The sequence below is a fragment of the Geotrypetes seraphini genome, chromosome 6 (genome assembly GCF_902459505.1).
Source record: "Geotrypetes seraphini chromosome 6, aGeoSer1.1, whole genome shotgun sequence".
NCBI lineage: Eukaryota > Metazoa > Chordata > Amphibia > Gymnophiona > Dermophiidae > Geotrypetes > Geotrypetes seraphini.
The window spans coordinates 96761730-96777443 of record NC_047089.1 but is presented as its reverse complement, the minus strand read 5'-3'; positions in this window follow the sequence as shown (position 1 = coordinate 96777443).

Sequence of the window (15714 nt, the reverse complement as noted above, 5' to 3'; positions counted from 1 at the left end):
CCAGTAGACAGATCCTGGACCACCTTCGAGCTCGTTTCTGATTCCCAGGTTACCAAACTCTGCCTCAAGTTGAAATCCTGCAACTGTACCTTGGACCCTTTCCCCTCCTACCTAAATGAGAAAATTCCCACACAAGCCATCTCATCTCTCACCAAACTTATAAACTGTGCCTTACTCTCAGGCCTATTCTCTGCAGAAATGGGACACATTGCCCTATCCCCACTACTGAAAAAAGCTGATCTAGACCCCTCCATACTATCCAGCTATCGCCCAATAGCAAATATTCCTCTCCTGACCAAGTTGCTGGAGTCCATCATATCTACCCAACTTTCATCCTATCTTGAAAGATTCTCCATTCTCCTACCCTACCAACATGGCTTCAGACCCAACTTCAGCACCGAATCCCTATTGGCCTCATTAATCTCAAAGGTCCAACATCTTCACTCTTGCAATAAGTTTGCTGTTCTTCTTCAATTCGACCTTTCTGCAGCTTTCGACATGGTCCATCATGATATACTAATTCTCCAACTTTCTGAAATTGGCATAAACTCAACAGTCTTAGATTGGTTCTCAAAATTCTTACCTTCCCGCTCCTACTTCTTTAACATGAATGGCTACTCATCCCTCCCGTGGAAACCGATTTGTGGAGTTCCTCAGGGCTCACCTCTATCCTTGATTCTTTTCAATGTTTATATGTCCTCCCTGAAACTCCTCCAACTGTCCCCCTTGGAAACCCTTTACACTTACGCCGATGACATCCTTGTCCTTCTCGAGACCGACTCTAACCTCACCAATCTCTCTGAGAACATCTCTTCATATATATCGAACCTACAATCCTGGGCCCTCACCATACAAATGAAATTAAACGAGACCAAAACAAAACTACTTTGGCTCGGCCCAAAATTAGATCAGCTACCCATCCTCATCTCACTGTCCTCTGGCACCAAATTGCAGCTCGAACACTCATGCAAAGTTCTGGGCATCATCATTAATTCCACACTGTCCTTCAATGACCACCTTAATTCCTTAGTAAAAAAATGCTTTTTTAATCTTCACATGTTAAGGAAAGTGAGATCCTGCTTCCACCATCATCACTTTGCTGTCCTCGTATAATCCATCATTCTTTCCAGACTGGATTACTGTAACTCCATCTACATAAGCCTGACAAAGAAAAGCCTTCATAGACTCCAGCGGAACCAGAACACTGCGGCTAAACTAATCTTCGCAAAAAGCAAATTTGACCACGTCTCCCCGCTTCTGTCTAAGCTTTACTGGCTCCCAGTAATCCTTAGGATTCACTACAAATGCGCCTGCCTAACCTTCAAGTCTCTACACGGTATCCTGCCTCCCCTTTTTCCACTATCCTGGAACTCCTCTAATCCCAACACCACCAGATCCACTCAAAAATTCAAACTATCCTTCCCCTCTTTAAAAGGCATTTCCCATGCAGGAAAATTAGGGTCTTCCCTCTTCTTCAGGATCACTGAATTCTGGAACAGCTTTACTACCCCACTTCGGAGCCTGACTTCCCTCCAACTATTCCGAAAACATTTGAAAACTTGGCTTTTCTCTAAAATGCAATGATCCCTCCCTCATCGATATACGAAGTCTCTCTAAACTTCTCTTTCTAAGTCCTTTTACTTTTCATTGTAGTTCCTTTCTATACCAACCCATGCCGAGCTCTACTTCTGTGGAGATGATGCGGTATACAAACTTAAGGTTTAGTTTAGTTTAGTTTAGAAAGGGAAATCATGTTTGACAAATTTACTTCAATTTTTTGAAACTGTGAACAAACAAATTGATAAGTGACAAAAAAGCAGCATTCAAAAAATGGAAAAAGGACCAAACAGAGGACAACCAAAAGGAGCACAAAGAACGCCAAAGGGAGTGTCACCGAGTGCTTAGGAAAGCAAAAAGAGAATATGAAGAGAGACTGACGGGGAAAGCAACAAACTTCAAATCATTCTTCAGGTACGTTAAGGGGAAGCAACCGGCAAGGGAGGAAGTGGGACCCTTGGATGATGGAGACAGAAAAGGGGTGGTAAAAGATGAAAAAGAGATAGCTGACAAGTTAAATGACTTCTTCACGTCAGTCTTCACGAGGGAGGACACAACCAACATTCCGGAACCCGAAGAGATCGTAAATGGAGATCAGGATGATAAGCTAGTCCAACTAGAGGTAAGCCAAGAGGATGTCCTCAGGCAGATAGACAGGCTAAAGAGCGACAAATCACCAGTACCGGACGGCATTCACTCAAGGGTACTCAAGGAACTAAGGAACGAAATAGCAGAGCCACTTCGACAAATATGCAACCTATCCTTAACAACTGGAGAGATCCCGGAGGACTGGAAAATAGCAAATGTCACGCCCATCTTCAAGAAGGGTTCAAGGGGTGACCCAGGAAACTATAGGCCGGTGAGCCTGATCTCGGTCCCAGGAAAGATGATGGAAGCACTGATTAAGGACAGCATCTGTGAAAACATCGTAACCAATGGACAGCTAAAGTCGAGTCAGCATGGCTTCTGCAAGGGTAGGTCATGCCTCACAAACTTATTGTACTTCTTTGAGGAGGTAAACAGCCAGGTGGATAAAGGGGAATCCATAGACATCATTTACCTTGACTTCCAAAAAGCCTTTGACAAGGTACCACACGAAAGACTGCTTAAGAAGCTATGGAACCACGGATGGATCAAAAACTGGCTGGCAGACAGGAAACAGAGGGTTGGAGTAAAAGGCCATTACTCAGACTGGCAATGGGTCACGAGCGGAGTTCCGCAGGGGTCGGTGCTGGTACCGCTCCTGTTCAATATATTTATTAACGACCTGGAGGCAGGAACAAAATGTGAGGTCATTAAATTTGCGGATGACACCAAACTATACAGCAGGGTTAAAACCACGGAAGACTGTGAAGATCTCCAAAAGGACCTGACGACACTGGAAGAGTGGGCCAAAAAGTGGCAAATGAGAACATAAGAACATAAGTACATAAGTAGTCGCCTCCGCCGGGGCAGACCAGAGGTCCATCCCGCCCAGCGGTCCGCTCACGCGGCGGCCCATCAGGCATATTGCCTGAGCAGCGGTCCCTGACTAATTTTATACCTACCTCTTACACTTATCTCTAAACCTTCCACTGCTCTTATCTGTACCCCTCAATCCCTTTGTCCTCCAGGAACCTATCCAGGTTTCCTTGAAACCCTGTACTGTGCTTTTTCCTATCATGGCCTCCAGAAGGGTGTTCCATGTGTCCACCACCCTCTGTGTGAAAAAGAATTTCCTTGCATTTGTTCTAAACCTGTCCCCCTTCAATTTCATCGAGTGTCCCCTTGTTCTTGTGGTTTCTTTCAAATTGAAAAATCTGTCCTTGTCAACCTTTTCGATGCCCCTCAGGATCTTGAAGGTCTCTATCATATCTCCTCTGAGTCTCCGCTTTTCCAGGGAGAACAGCCCCAGCTTCTTCAGTCTGTCAGTGTATGTAAGGTTTTCCATACCCTTAATCAGTTTAGTTGCTCTTCTCTGGACTCCCTCAAGCATTGCCATGTCCTTTTTGAGGTACGGTGACCAGTACTGTACACAGTATTCCAGATGCGGGCGCACCATAGCCCGGTACAGTGGCAGGATGACTTCCTTCGTTCTGGTCGAGATACCCTTCTTAATGATACCTAACATTTGGTTTGCTTTCCTCGAGGCTGTGGCGCACTATGCCGACGCCTTCAATGTCGTGTCTACCATCACTCCCAGGTCTCTTTCCAGCTTACTGACCCCTAGCATTGATCCCCCCATTTTGTAAGTGAACATCGGGTTCCTTCTCCCTATATGCATGACCTTGCATTTCCCTATGTTGAGCTTCAATATAGGGAAATGCAAGGTCATGCATGTAGGGAAAAACAACCCAAAGTTCACTTACAAAATGGGGGGATTACTGCTGGGGGTAAATAACCTTGAAAGAGACCTGGGAGTGATGGTAGACACAACACTAAAGGCGTCGGCACAATGCGCCGCAGCCTCATGGAAAGCAAACAAAATGTTGGGTATCATTAAGATGGGTATCACGACCAGGACAAAGGAAGTCATCCTGCCACTGTATTGTGCAATGGTGCGCCCGCATCTGGAGTACTGTGTCCAGTACTGGTCGCCGTACCTCAAGAAGGACATGGCAGTGCTTGAGGGAGTCCAGAGAAGAGCAACTAAGCTGATAAGGGGAATGGAGAGCCTCTCATAAACTGACAGACTGAAAAGGTTGGGGCTATTCTCCCTGGAGAAGCGGAGACTCAGGGGGGACATGATAGAAACCTTTAAGATCCTGAAGGGCAAAGAAAAAGTTGACAGGGACAGATTTTTCAAATTATGGGGAACCACAAGTACAAGGGGGCACTTGGAGAAATTGAAAGGGGACAGGTTTAGAACAAACGCTAGGAAGTTCTTTTTCACCCAGAGGGTGGTGGATACATGGAATGCACTTCCGGAGGCTGTGATAGGTAGGAGTACGTTACAGGGCTTCAAAGAAGGTTTGGATAGGTTCCTAGAGGACAAAGGGATTGAGGGGTACAGATAGGAGTAGAGGTAGGTTATAGGGATAGAAGTAGAGGTAGGATATAGAAATAGTCAGGGACCACGGCTCAGGCAATAGGCCTGAGGGGCCGCCGCGGGAGCGGACCGCTGGGCAAGATGGACCTCTTGTCTGCCTCAGCGGAAGCAACTTCTTATGTTCTTATGTTCTTATGATAGTGGAGAACCGGTGGACATAATATACTTGGACTTCCAGAAAGCGTTCGACAAAGTTCCACATGAAAGACTCAGGAAACTACAAAGCCATGGAATAGAGGGAGATATACTAAGATGGATTGGCAAATGGCTGGAGAACAGAAAGCAGAGAGTGGGCATAAATGGGAAGTTCTCAGACTGGGAGAAAGTGACTAGTGGTGTGCCCCAGGGCTCAGTACTTGGGCCCATATTATTTAATATTTTCATCAATGACCTAGAAGAAGGAACATCCAGTGAGATCGTCAAGTTTGCAGATGACACAAAGCTATGCCGGGCAATCAGATCGCAGAAGGATAGCGAGGAACTCCAGTGTGACTTGTGTCAATTAGAGAAATGGGCGGAAAATTGGCAGATGAATTTTAATGTGAAAAAATGCAAAGTAATGCATTTAGGCAGAAAGAACAAGGAACACGAGTACAGAATGTCAGGTGCAATCTTGGGTAAGAGCAAACAAGAAAAGGACCTGAGTGTACTGATAGATAGGACCCTGAAACCGTCGGCACAATGCGCAGCAGTGGCAAAGAAAGCAAATAGAATGTTAGGCATGATAAAGAAAGAAATCACGAGTAGATTGGCAATGGTCAGACCACACTTGGAATACTGTGTCCAACATTGGTCTCCCAACCTAAATAAGGATATAAAACTGCTGGAGAGGGTGCAGAGACGAGCAATGAAGGTAATAAAAGGTATGGAGAACTTGGAATATGAGGAACGACTTAAGAGACTGGGATTGTTCTCCCTTGAGAAAAGGAGACTGCGAGGGGATATGATCAAGACTTTCAAAATACTGAAAGGAATCGACAAAATAGAGCAGGAAAAAAAATTATTTACATTGTCCAATGTGACACGGACAAGAGGACATGGACTGAAGCTAAGGGGGTCAACTCCAGGACAAATAGGAAGTTCTGCTTCACGCAACTAGTGGTGGACACCTGGAATGCTCTCCCAGAGGAGGTTATTGTGGAATCCACCGTTCCCAGATTTAAATGCAAACTAGATGCACATCTCCTTACGAGAGGCATAGAGGGATATGGGTGACTAAAATTACGCCAGGTGTACACCTGGCTGGGCCTCTGCGTGTGCGGATCGCCGGACTTGATGGACTGAAGTTCTGATCGGGAGATGGCAGTTCTTATGTTCTTAAAGTTGCTCTTTGAGTAATTACTTCCATGGAGAATTCAAAAAATGCTTTTTTTTTTTTTAATTTTCCACTTTCTCAGCAAAAGCTTTCAAGAAAATATTCTTATGGCCTTTATATGTTTTCCTATATAGGACCACAGTTCTAATAGAATGCTTTTTGAATTTGACCCTAAGGCAAGCACCCTGTACCAAAATATTTTGAGCATTTGACTGCCATAAACATTCAGGACTCCTTTTACTAAGTTGCGTTAGGGCTTTAATGCGCAGAATAGCACGTGCTACAATGCCACACGTGCTGGATGCTAATGCTAGCATTGAGCTGGCGTTAGTTCTAGCCACGTAGCGTGGGGTTAGCACACCCTAATCTGCTGCATGCGCTAAAAACGCTAGCGCACCTTAGTAAAAGGAGCCCTTAGATCCTTATTTATTTATTTTTTTTGAAGTTGCTTTTTTAATAAATTTATTATACTATTACAGGCTGTTAACAAGGCTGCTTCTTTGTTTATATAGATCCAAATGAAAACATAAAACCAACTGAATACACTCTGAGGGGAAAAATATGTTTTTAGTAGATAATAGCACTCTGCAAATTTGTGGCTTATATTGGGACTTAACCACCCATTTCTGCGATCTGAGGAACAACATTGTGTGGAAGTGCCCTCATTGAGACAGGTGAGATTAGGGAGCTGTCGACACTCCACGAAAGCAGTTTAAGGTCCATTGCTGTGGAATACCTTAGCCCTTGAAGTGAAGAAAGCATCCACTTTATTAAGTTTTACGAAATTGTTAAAAACTGAATTGATTGTGTGATATTTTTCAGAATGATTTCTGTTTTTTTAATGAAAATTTGGTGAGCAAGCAGATTCAATTTGGTTGTATTTTCTGTATTGTATGTTACAGTTTTATTGTTAAAACACCTAATACTAACACGCTTTTGTTAACAAGTGATAACAGTAATATTCCCCTCAAAGAGACAGAAGATCTCAAGTGTCTGTTGTTAGAACCTTACAGCTAATCATAAGGAGTAACCTACATGCAGACTATCATCGGTCCTATTCGTCTCGATGGGAATATTATTTTAAAAGATTTTTTATGTATATGTTAAATTTTTAAGAGTTTCAAACTTTAATTACAAAGTGTTCAATAGAGATGTTGCCCTATATTAATTCAGTTTTCATTATCAATCAATCTTCAGTTAAAGCAATACTTAGCTTGGGTGAAGGTTCTCTACCCAGCCATATCAATCCGGAGATGATATTATGACGGAAGATCTCCGTTTCACCCTAAAGTCATTAATTAGAGCTTCTTCAGGAAATTGATGCTTTATGAATGAAAACTACTACAAATATAAAGAAAAGAGCATACACCCATTAGCTAAATTAGAAACTCCATCAAATATTGTTACATTAATTTTTTAAAAGAAACATTTTTCCATTTTATTGTTCTCTTTAAACAAACTACGACCGCTCAAAACAGCCATCCTCGTTTACACTATTTAACAATGAAAAAATTTAATATACTAATCTTTATTTTGAGATGTTTAACTAAATCTTAAAAGATTAAACTTTAGTCCAGGCCATACATATTAGCAATAAACAAATTAAAATTACATTTATTATTTGTCTATTTATTCATCAGTTACCTGCCTTTACCAGCACAGCCCACTGTTGAAAGATGATCCCCTTCTGACCACCCACTAAATACCTTCTACTCCAAATTGAATTCTTCAGACCCTCAGAGATGTCACCAGTGGTTCAAAAATTTTCATAACCGCTGGCTTTGCACATCAAATCATCACCGGGTCGCTCTTAAATATTTGTTTTTATGTTTAAAGGTTTTTAAGGCTTCTAAAGTTTTTACCAAATAACCATCAGATATACATTTCTATAGCATTCCTCTTTGCATGCTTAATACTTAGCTTAGGTGGTGAAAGTAAGGGACAAGTGCGCCAACATGTTTCACCCTTAGGGGGTTTCCTCAGGGCTACAATCCCTTTATGCTGATTTCCATGACACGCGACCACCTAAAATGATGTTAGGAAACCCCCTAAGGGTGAAACATGTCGGCGCACTTGTCCCTTACTTTCACCACTTAAGCTAAGTATTAAGCATGCAAAGAGGAATGCTATAGAAATGTATATCTGATGGTTATTTGGTAAAAACTTTAGAAGCCTTAAAAACCTTTAAATATAAAAACAAATATTTAAGAGCGACCCGGTGACAATTTGATGTGTAAAGCCAGCGGTTATGAAAATTTTTGAACCACTGGTGACATCTCTGAGGGTCTGAAGAATTCAATTTGGAGTAGAAGGTATTTAGTGGGTGGTCAGAAGGGGATCATCTTTCAACAGTGGGTTGATGCACACCTTCTATAGAACATAATTTTATTCGCTGGACATTAATTTACCAGCACAGCGGCATATATTCACCAATATGGCTATGGCTTAAAGTGCGGAAAAGGACAAGTTGATAACTGGTCTATTTTTAACAGCATTCCACATCACTTCCAGCCAATCCTGACCGGAAGTGACACACTTGACTATAATGGGAACAAATCTTTTTCGGTGGTTAAGATCTTAAATAACTCAACTTAAAGGGATACACACACAAAGCGTGTACCAAAACCCTAACATTTTTTCAAAAGAAAGAGCAGTTGAAAATACTAATCAGAATGTTAATCAAAATAAGGCCTTCAAATTAATGGTCAGATTCAGGCCCTTTGGCTGAATACAATGTAAGCAGTCAATCCATTTTAACTCCAACTGTAATAATTTTTTACCCCTATCCCCCTCCCCTTGGGCTGATTTAACAACTTTGTCAATAATCATACATTGTAGCTGTTCAAATGAGTGATTGTAAGTCAAGCAATGTGATACAAGAGGTGCTTCTTTCCTCTTTAGATGAAGGCAAGACTTATGTTCAGTCATTCTGAGTTTAAAGGACCTAGTGGTTTTTTCAATATAAATTTTATGACATGGACATTTAATCAGATAGACCACATGGTCTGATCTGCAAGTGATTTGATATCGTAAGTAATAGGTTTTATTGTTTAAAGCACTGTTCTTCAAACACCAGTCCATGGACCGGTGCCGGTCCGCAGGAAATTTCTGCCAGTCCGCGCAGAGCTGACAAGATTAAGGTGACCATAGATCCTGTTTTCAGACCTCCTGCCCGTTGTCCCCACACACAGCTTCGGGAAAGCGTGTGCGGGGACAATGGGCCAGGCGATCATTTCCTGTCTCGCAAAAAAAAACAACAAAAAAAAAACCTCCCTCCTTCCTTTCCCCGGGTCGGCTGCTATCTTACCGCCCTGCTGCTGCTGCTAAAGCCGACAGGAAATCTTTCTGACGTCAATTCTGATGTCGGAGAGGACGTTCTGGGCCAGCCAATTCCAGTTAAATGTGTTGCTATCTCTTTAAAACCGGCATGCCAGCCCGTGACGCTGTTGCCACGTAATCGCGGGTGTACAATGTACTCGGGTTCGGCTCTATTTAACTACTGTAATGAACGCCGCCACCATCTCTATAGGCAGAGTGGTCATGTTTGCTGGCGTTTTAGTATATGGTAAGAAATGGAAGGCTGTTTTTGTGACTTATGTAAATGAATATGGTGCACTTAGAGAGCTATAATAATTTATATTTTTTAATGTGAACTTTTGTTGTTTCCCTAGGGGATTATCCTTGATAAAGCTAGTTCATAGCGAAACATGTCGGTATGACAATCCCTGGGCCAGAGACCACATGACAAAAGCTAAGTATAGCTTTTTAAAAAATATTGAAATAAATATAAAATTATAAAAACAAAAGTATAAAAGTAAAAAAGTGATTGAATTAAGTTAAGATAAGGACCCGATGAAGACTTTGACACGTAAAGCTTGGGGCAATGAGATGGTATTGAGCCCCAAGTGGTGCCGCTGAGGATCCTGAAAAACAGTGATTGAAATATATATGCATGAGGGCATATCAGGGTGGTTAAATATATGCTACCTTGGGAAGAACTGTTATTGATTTGAGACCCTTGTGGAGTGTGTTAGGTGTGTTAGAGTAATGCATTTGGGCATTAATAATCAGAAGGAACCGTATATGCTGGGAGGTGAGAAGCTGATATGCATGGACGGGGAGAGGGACCTTGGGGTGATAGTGTCCAAAGATATAAAGACACAAAAACAGTGTGACAAGGCAGTGGCTGCTGCCAGAAGGATGCTGGGCTGTATAAAGAGAGGCGTAGCCAGTAGAAGGAAGAAGGTATTGATGCCCCTGTAAAGGTCATTGGTAAGGCCCCCACTTGGAGTATTGTGTTCAGTTTTGGAGACCATATCTGGCGAAGGACGTAAGAAGACTTGAAGCGGTCCAGAGGAGGGCAACGAAAATGATAGGAGTCTTGCTCCAGAAGACGTATGAGGAGAGACTGGAAACCCTGAATATGTATACCCTAGTGGAAAAGAGAGACAGGAGACATATGATTCAGACGTTCAAATACTTGAAGGGTATTAACGTAGAACAAAATCTTTTCCAGAGAAAGGAAAATGGTAAAACCAGAGGACATAATTTTAGGTTGAGGGGTGGTAGATTCAAAGGCAATGTTAGGAAATTCTACTTTACGGAGAGGGTGGTGGATGCCTGGAATGAGCTCCTGAGAGAGGTGGTGGAGAGTAAAACTGTGACTGAGTTCAAAGAAGCGTGGGATGAACATAGAAGATCTAGAATCAGAAAATAATATTAAAAATTGAACAAGGCCAGTTCTGAGCAGACTTGCACGGTCTGTGTCTGTATATGGCTGTTTGGTGGAGGATGGGCTGGGGAGGGCTTCAATGGCTGGGAGGGTGTAAATGGGCTGGAGTAGGTTTTAATGGAGATTTCGGCAGTTGGAACCCAAGCACAGTACCGGGTAGACCTTTGGATTCTTGCCCAGAAATAGCTAAGAAGAAAAAATTAAAAAAATTTAAATTGAATCAGTTTGGGCAGACTGAATGGGCCATTCGGGTCTTTATCTGCCATCATCTACTATGTTTCTATGTATATATTTTTGCTTTGTCAAGGATCAAATGAAGATCTTACACAGTTTGTTGATTGGCTAAATTCCAGAGATAATAACATTCAATTTACTATGAATCAATCATCTATTGGCATCAATTTTCTTGATACTTGGATTACTAAACCTCAAGGTCAATTTGAGTCGAAACTGTATGTAAAGCCCACTGACACAACGAGCCTACTACAATATGATAGTTGTCATCCATCAGCCTTAAAGGATAGCCTTCCACTGGCACAATTTTTAAGATTCAGGCATATATGTACTCATACAGAGGACTTTAAGAGACCAGCCAATAAATTAGCGAAAGATTTGAGGAATAGAGGATATCCAGGCAAGGTCCTTAAGAAATCATACCGAAGGGCAAAGAGTAACCATCAAGAATGGCTGTTACCTTTTGGCTTTGAATTTGGAAAACTATATCTGACATATTAGGCCTAAAAGAAAAGTTAACTCTGGCTATCATTATATACGGTAGATATGGTATGATATCTATACTAGCAGATCCCGCAGCCAAGTTATTGCGTTGTTTTCTTTTGATAGCTTTAAAACTTATTTTATCAAATTGGAAAAATGCTGCTAGTTTATCGCATGCTCTATGGTGGCACAATGTTTGTTTGATTATGAGATATTAGAGGACTTTTGCTGAGAAACGTGGTAGTATTAACTCCCATGATGATGTCTGGCATTTCTTATCCAAATATTGTGAAACTGTACTTTCTCATGATTGAAATTTCTTTTTCTTTATGTTTCAATATATATGATTGGTATAATTCAGGATTGTTGTACTCCCTGGACATAGCTTCTTGCATGTTATAACTTATGATATTGACTGTCGTTTGTTTATCCTTAAGTGTCATGTTTCACTTATCTCTTTCTTGACTTGTTATCATATGATATGACTCTGCCATGTATTTTCTTTGTTGTTCCTACTTAAAACCAATAAACATATTGAACTTAAAAAAAAAGAATGGCTGTTACATCCTAGACAACCAAAGCCCATTGCACCTGACACAGATAATGAATATTTAACCTGTGTTCGTCTCTATAATGCAGAATCCCAACAGATCTCGGACATTATATGTAATCACTGGAGGATTGTTCAAAGAAATCCATGTTTTGAAAATGTTAAACTTCGTTTGGCATATTCAAGAGCGCGAAATCTTAAGGAGTTATTAAGTATTAAACCTGATGGTACTCTGAATAGGGATTTGTTTAATGGATTCCATTTGAGTTGTTGGAACCCAAGCACAGTACCGGGTAAAGCTTTGGATTCTCGCCCAGAAATAGCTAAGAAGAAAAAAAAAAAAAAAAAAAAAAGGCTTTGGTGGTAAATGCCAAAAATGCCAAATATGCCCCCTTACACTACAAGGAGCTTTGTTTGTCAATCCTTTAAACAATAAAACCTATTACTTACGATATCAAACCACTTGCAGATCAGACCATGTGGTCTATCTGATTAAATGTCCATGTCATAAAATATATATTGGAAAAACCACTAGGTCCTTTAAACTCAGAATGACTGAACATAAGTCTTGCCTTCATCTAAAGAGGAAAGAAGCACCTCTTGTATCACATTTCTTGACTTACAATCACTCATTTGAACAGCTGCAATGTATGATTATTGACAAAGTTGTTGAATAAGTCGGGGGGGGGGAGGGAGGGAATTATTACAGTTGGAGTTAAAATGGATTGACTGCTTACATTGTATTCAGCCAAAGGGCCTGAATCTAACCTTTAATTTGCAGGCCTTCTTTTGATTAAAGGAGAGCCCGAGAGCTCGTCTCGATGGGCGGCTGTAACGCGGGGATGGGGGCCCGCGCTGCCTCCCATCGAGACGAGCGCTCCGCGCGAGGGGGGGGGAGAGGTGTAGGGGAACAGGAGGCAGCATAGGATAGGCAGGTTTAAATTTCCTGCTGCGGGGCTGCCTCCTGATTGGTTGGGAAGTGCTGGGAGAGGTCGATAAAGCCGGGACCTTGGAGGACCCGGTCTCTTCCCGGGTCCTCCGAGGCGGCTTTTTCCTGCCCACCCTCCCGCCCTCTTTTGTTTGGATTAGTAGGTGGCAGAGTTTCGGTCTGCGGTTATCCCGAGCTATGGTATGGTACAGCTCATCAGGAGATGAGCGGGGGGGGGCCGGCAGGGAGCCGTGCCCGGGTTCTGGTACTACGGTTAAAGGGGCATGTTGGGACATGCCACCCCCCAGACCCTTGCTGGCATGGCAGGATCGGGGGCCAAAATATTATGGGTATTGGATAAGGTGTAGCTCGGGAAACTGTTTTTGTTATGTAAATGTTAAAGTAATGGTTTTTTAATAAACAGAGCTGCGGCTGTTTATCCATATACATGAGTTGTGTGGTTATTGGCAGGGGAGTGTAAGTGTGGGTGGGGCGGGGGAGAGAGAGCGGGCCAATACATATCCCGCTGTTACATTCTGATTAGTATTTTCAACTGCTCTTTTTTAAAAAAAAAAAAATGTTAGGGTTTTGGTACACACTTTGTGTATGTAACCCTTTAAGTTGAATTATTTAAGATCTTAACCACCGAAAAAGATTTGTTCCCGTTATAGTTAAGTGTGTCACTTCCGGTCAGGATTGGCCGGAAGTGATATGGAACGTTGTTAAAAATAGACCAATTATCAACTTGTCCTTTTCCGCAATTTAAGCCGTAGCCATATTGGTGAATATATGCCGCTGTGATGGTAAAGGCAGGTAACTGATGAATAAATAGACAAATAATAAATGTAATCTTAATTTGTTTATTGCTAATATGTATGGCCTGGACTAAAGTTTAATCTTTTAAGATTTAGTTAAACATCTCAAAATAAAGATTAGTACTGTATATTAAATTTTTTCATTGTTAAATAGTGTAAACGGGGGTGGCTGTTTTGATCGGTCGTAGTTTGTTTAAAGAGAACAATAAAATAGAAAAATGTTTCTTTTAAAAAATTAATGTAACAATATTTGATAGAGTTTCTAATTTAGCTAATGGGTGTATGCTCTTTTCTTTATATTTGTAGTAGTTTTCATTCATAAAGAATCAATTCCCTGAAGAAGCTCTAATTAATGACTATAGGGTAAAACGAAGATCTTCCGTCGTAATATCGTCTCCGGATTGATATGGCTGGGTAGAGAACCTTCACCCAAGCTAAGTATTGCTTTAGCTGAAGATTGATTGATAATGAAAACTGAATTAATATAGGGCAACAACTATATTGAACACTTTGTAATTAAAATTCGAAATAAACTTAAAAATTTTACATATACATAAAAAAATCTTTAAAAATCTTTAAAAATAATATTCCCATCAAAACGAATAGGACCGATGATAGTCTGCATGTAGGTTACTCCTTATGATTAGCTCTAACGTTCTAACCACAGACACTTGAGATCTTCTGTCTCTTTGAAGGGAATATTACTGTTATCACTCTTTAACAAAAGCGTGTTAGTATTAGGTGTTTTAGTGTGTTTCACATAAACATTTGAAGGGACACAGTTTTATTGTTTGCTTTTTAATTGTGAATGTAATTGTATAACTCTCGCAGAACTACAGGATGGAGTGAATAATAAATTTTTTAATAAGTAAATAAAATAAACCAGCATTGAATATCCAGGTTTTTCAATGCTGGCTAGTGCATGGATAGTTAAGGCGATAGTCAGACTTAACAGCTGTGGCTTAGTGTGCGAAGATAGGCCAGCTTTTTATGTGGCCTTATTTACCTACTAAGCCTTATTGCTGCTTAAGTTCTGAATATTGAGATTTAAGAAGTCACACCATGTACGCCAGGGGTGTCCAATGTCGGTCCTCGAGGGCCGCAGTCCAGTCTGGTTTTCAGGATTTCCCCAGTGAATATGCATGAGATCTATTAGCATACAATGAAAGCAGTGCATGCAAATAGACCTCATGTATATTCATTGGGGAAATCCTGAAAACCCGACTGGACTGCGGCCCTCGAGGACCGACATTGGACACCCCTGGTGTACGCCTCTGGATATCCCCAACATTGCCATCTTATTTTTTGGTACTAATCTGGCATTTTCAGAGATGATAACTGGTTAATTGCCACCAAGATGTGAGTTAACCAGCTGCTTAACTCACACTGAATATCAGCCAGTAACAGTATGACAGGGTACAGAATTTTACTAGGTATGTAAGTACAGTGAAAACCAAATTGATGCCTTGCATAAAATGGTATTAAATGCAGAAAGTACAGACATATCTTTCTAGCTCATCTTTAGATCTCCATGAATAGCATCAAGCCATTTCGATAAAAATGTTTAATTCTATAAAATGCATTCCACCTAACCTCACTGGGATTATCTTCTGCAACATCCACTTGACACATTATTACAAATCTTAAGAAATGTGATGGCTACAATTATATCTAATTATAGCCTTTGACTTCTTTATTTTTTCAAACAGTTAATTCATTTTCTCACTGTTCTTATTCAATCTGATTTAATTTTCACCGAAATTAATTTTGCAATGTCATTAAGCAGCACAGTTTCTTCTGCTACTTCATTCAGATTCAAAGGTAGTGTTATCAGTATTAATCAAGGCCATTAAGCAACAGGATATTTTTTCGAGAATGCAGACAGCTTCATAAAACTGTTTATCAAACAGCATAAAGTTCTAATAGCTGCACTGCTCTAGGAAAAAAACCCCCTAAATTCTTTACTGCCTGTGATAGCTTTTATTAGACTTATGTATAAATTAGCCCAAAATGTTGTTGCACATGAGCTTTAGAGGGCAATTTAAGCTTCATTAGCTTCCAATTTCCTAGTT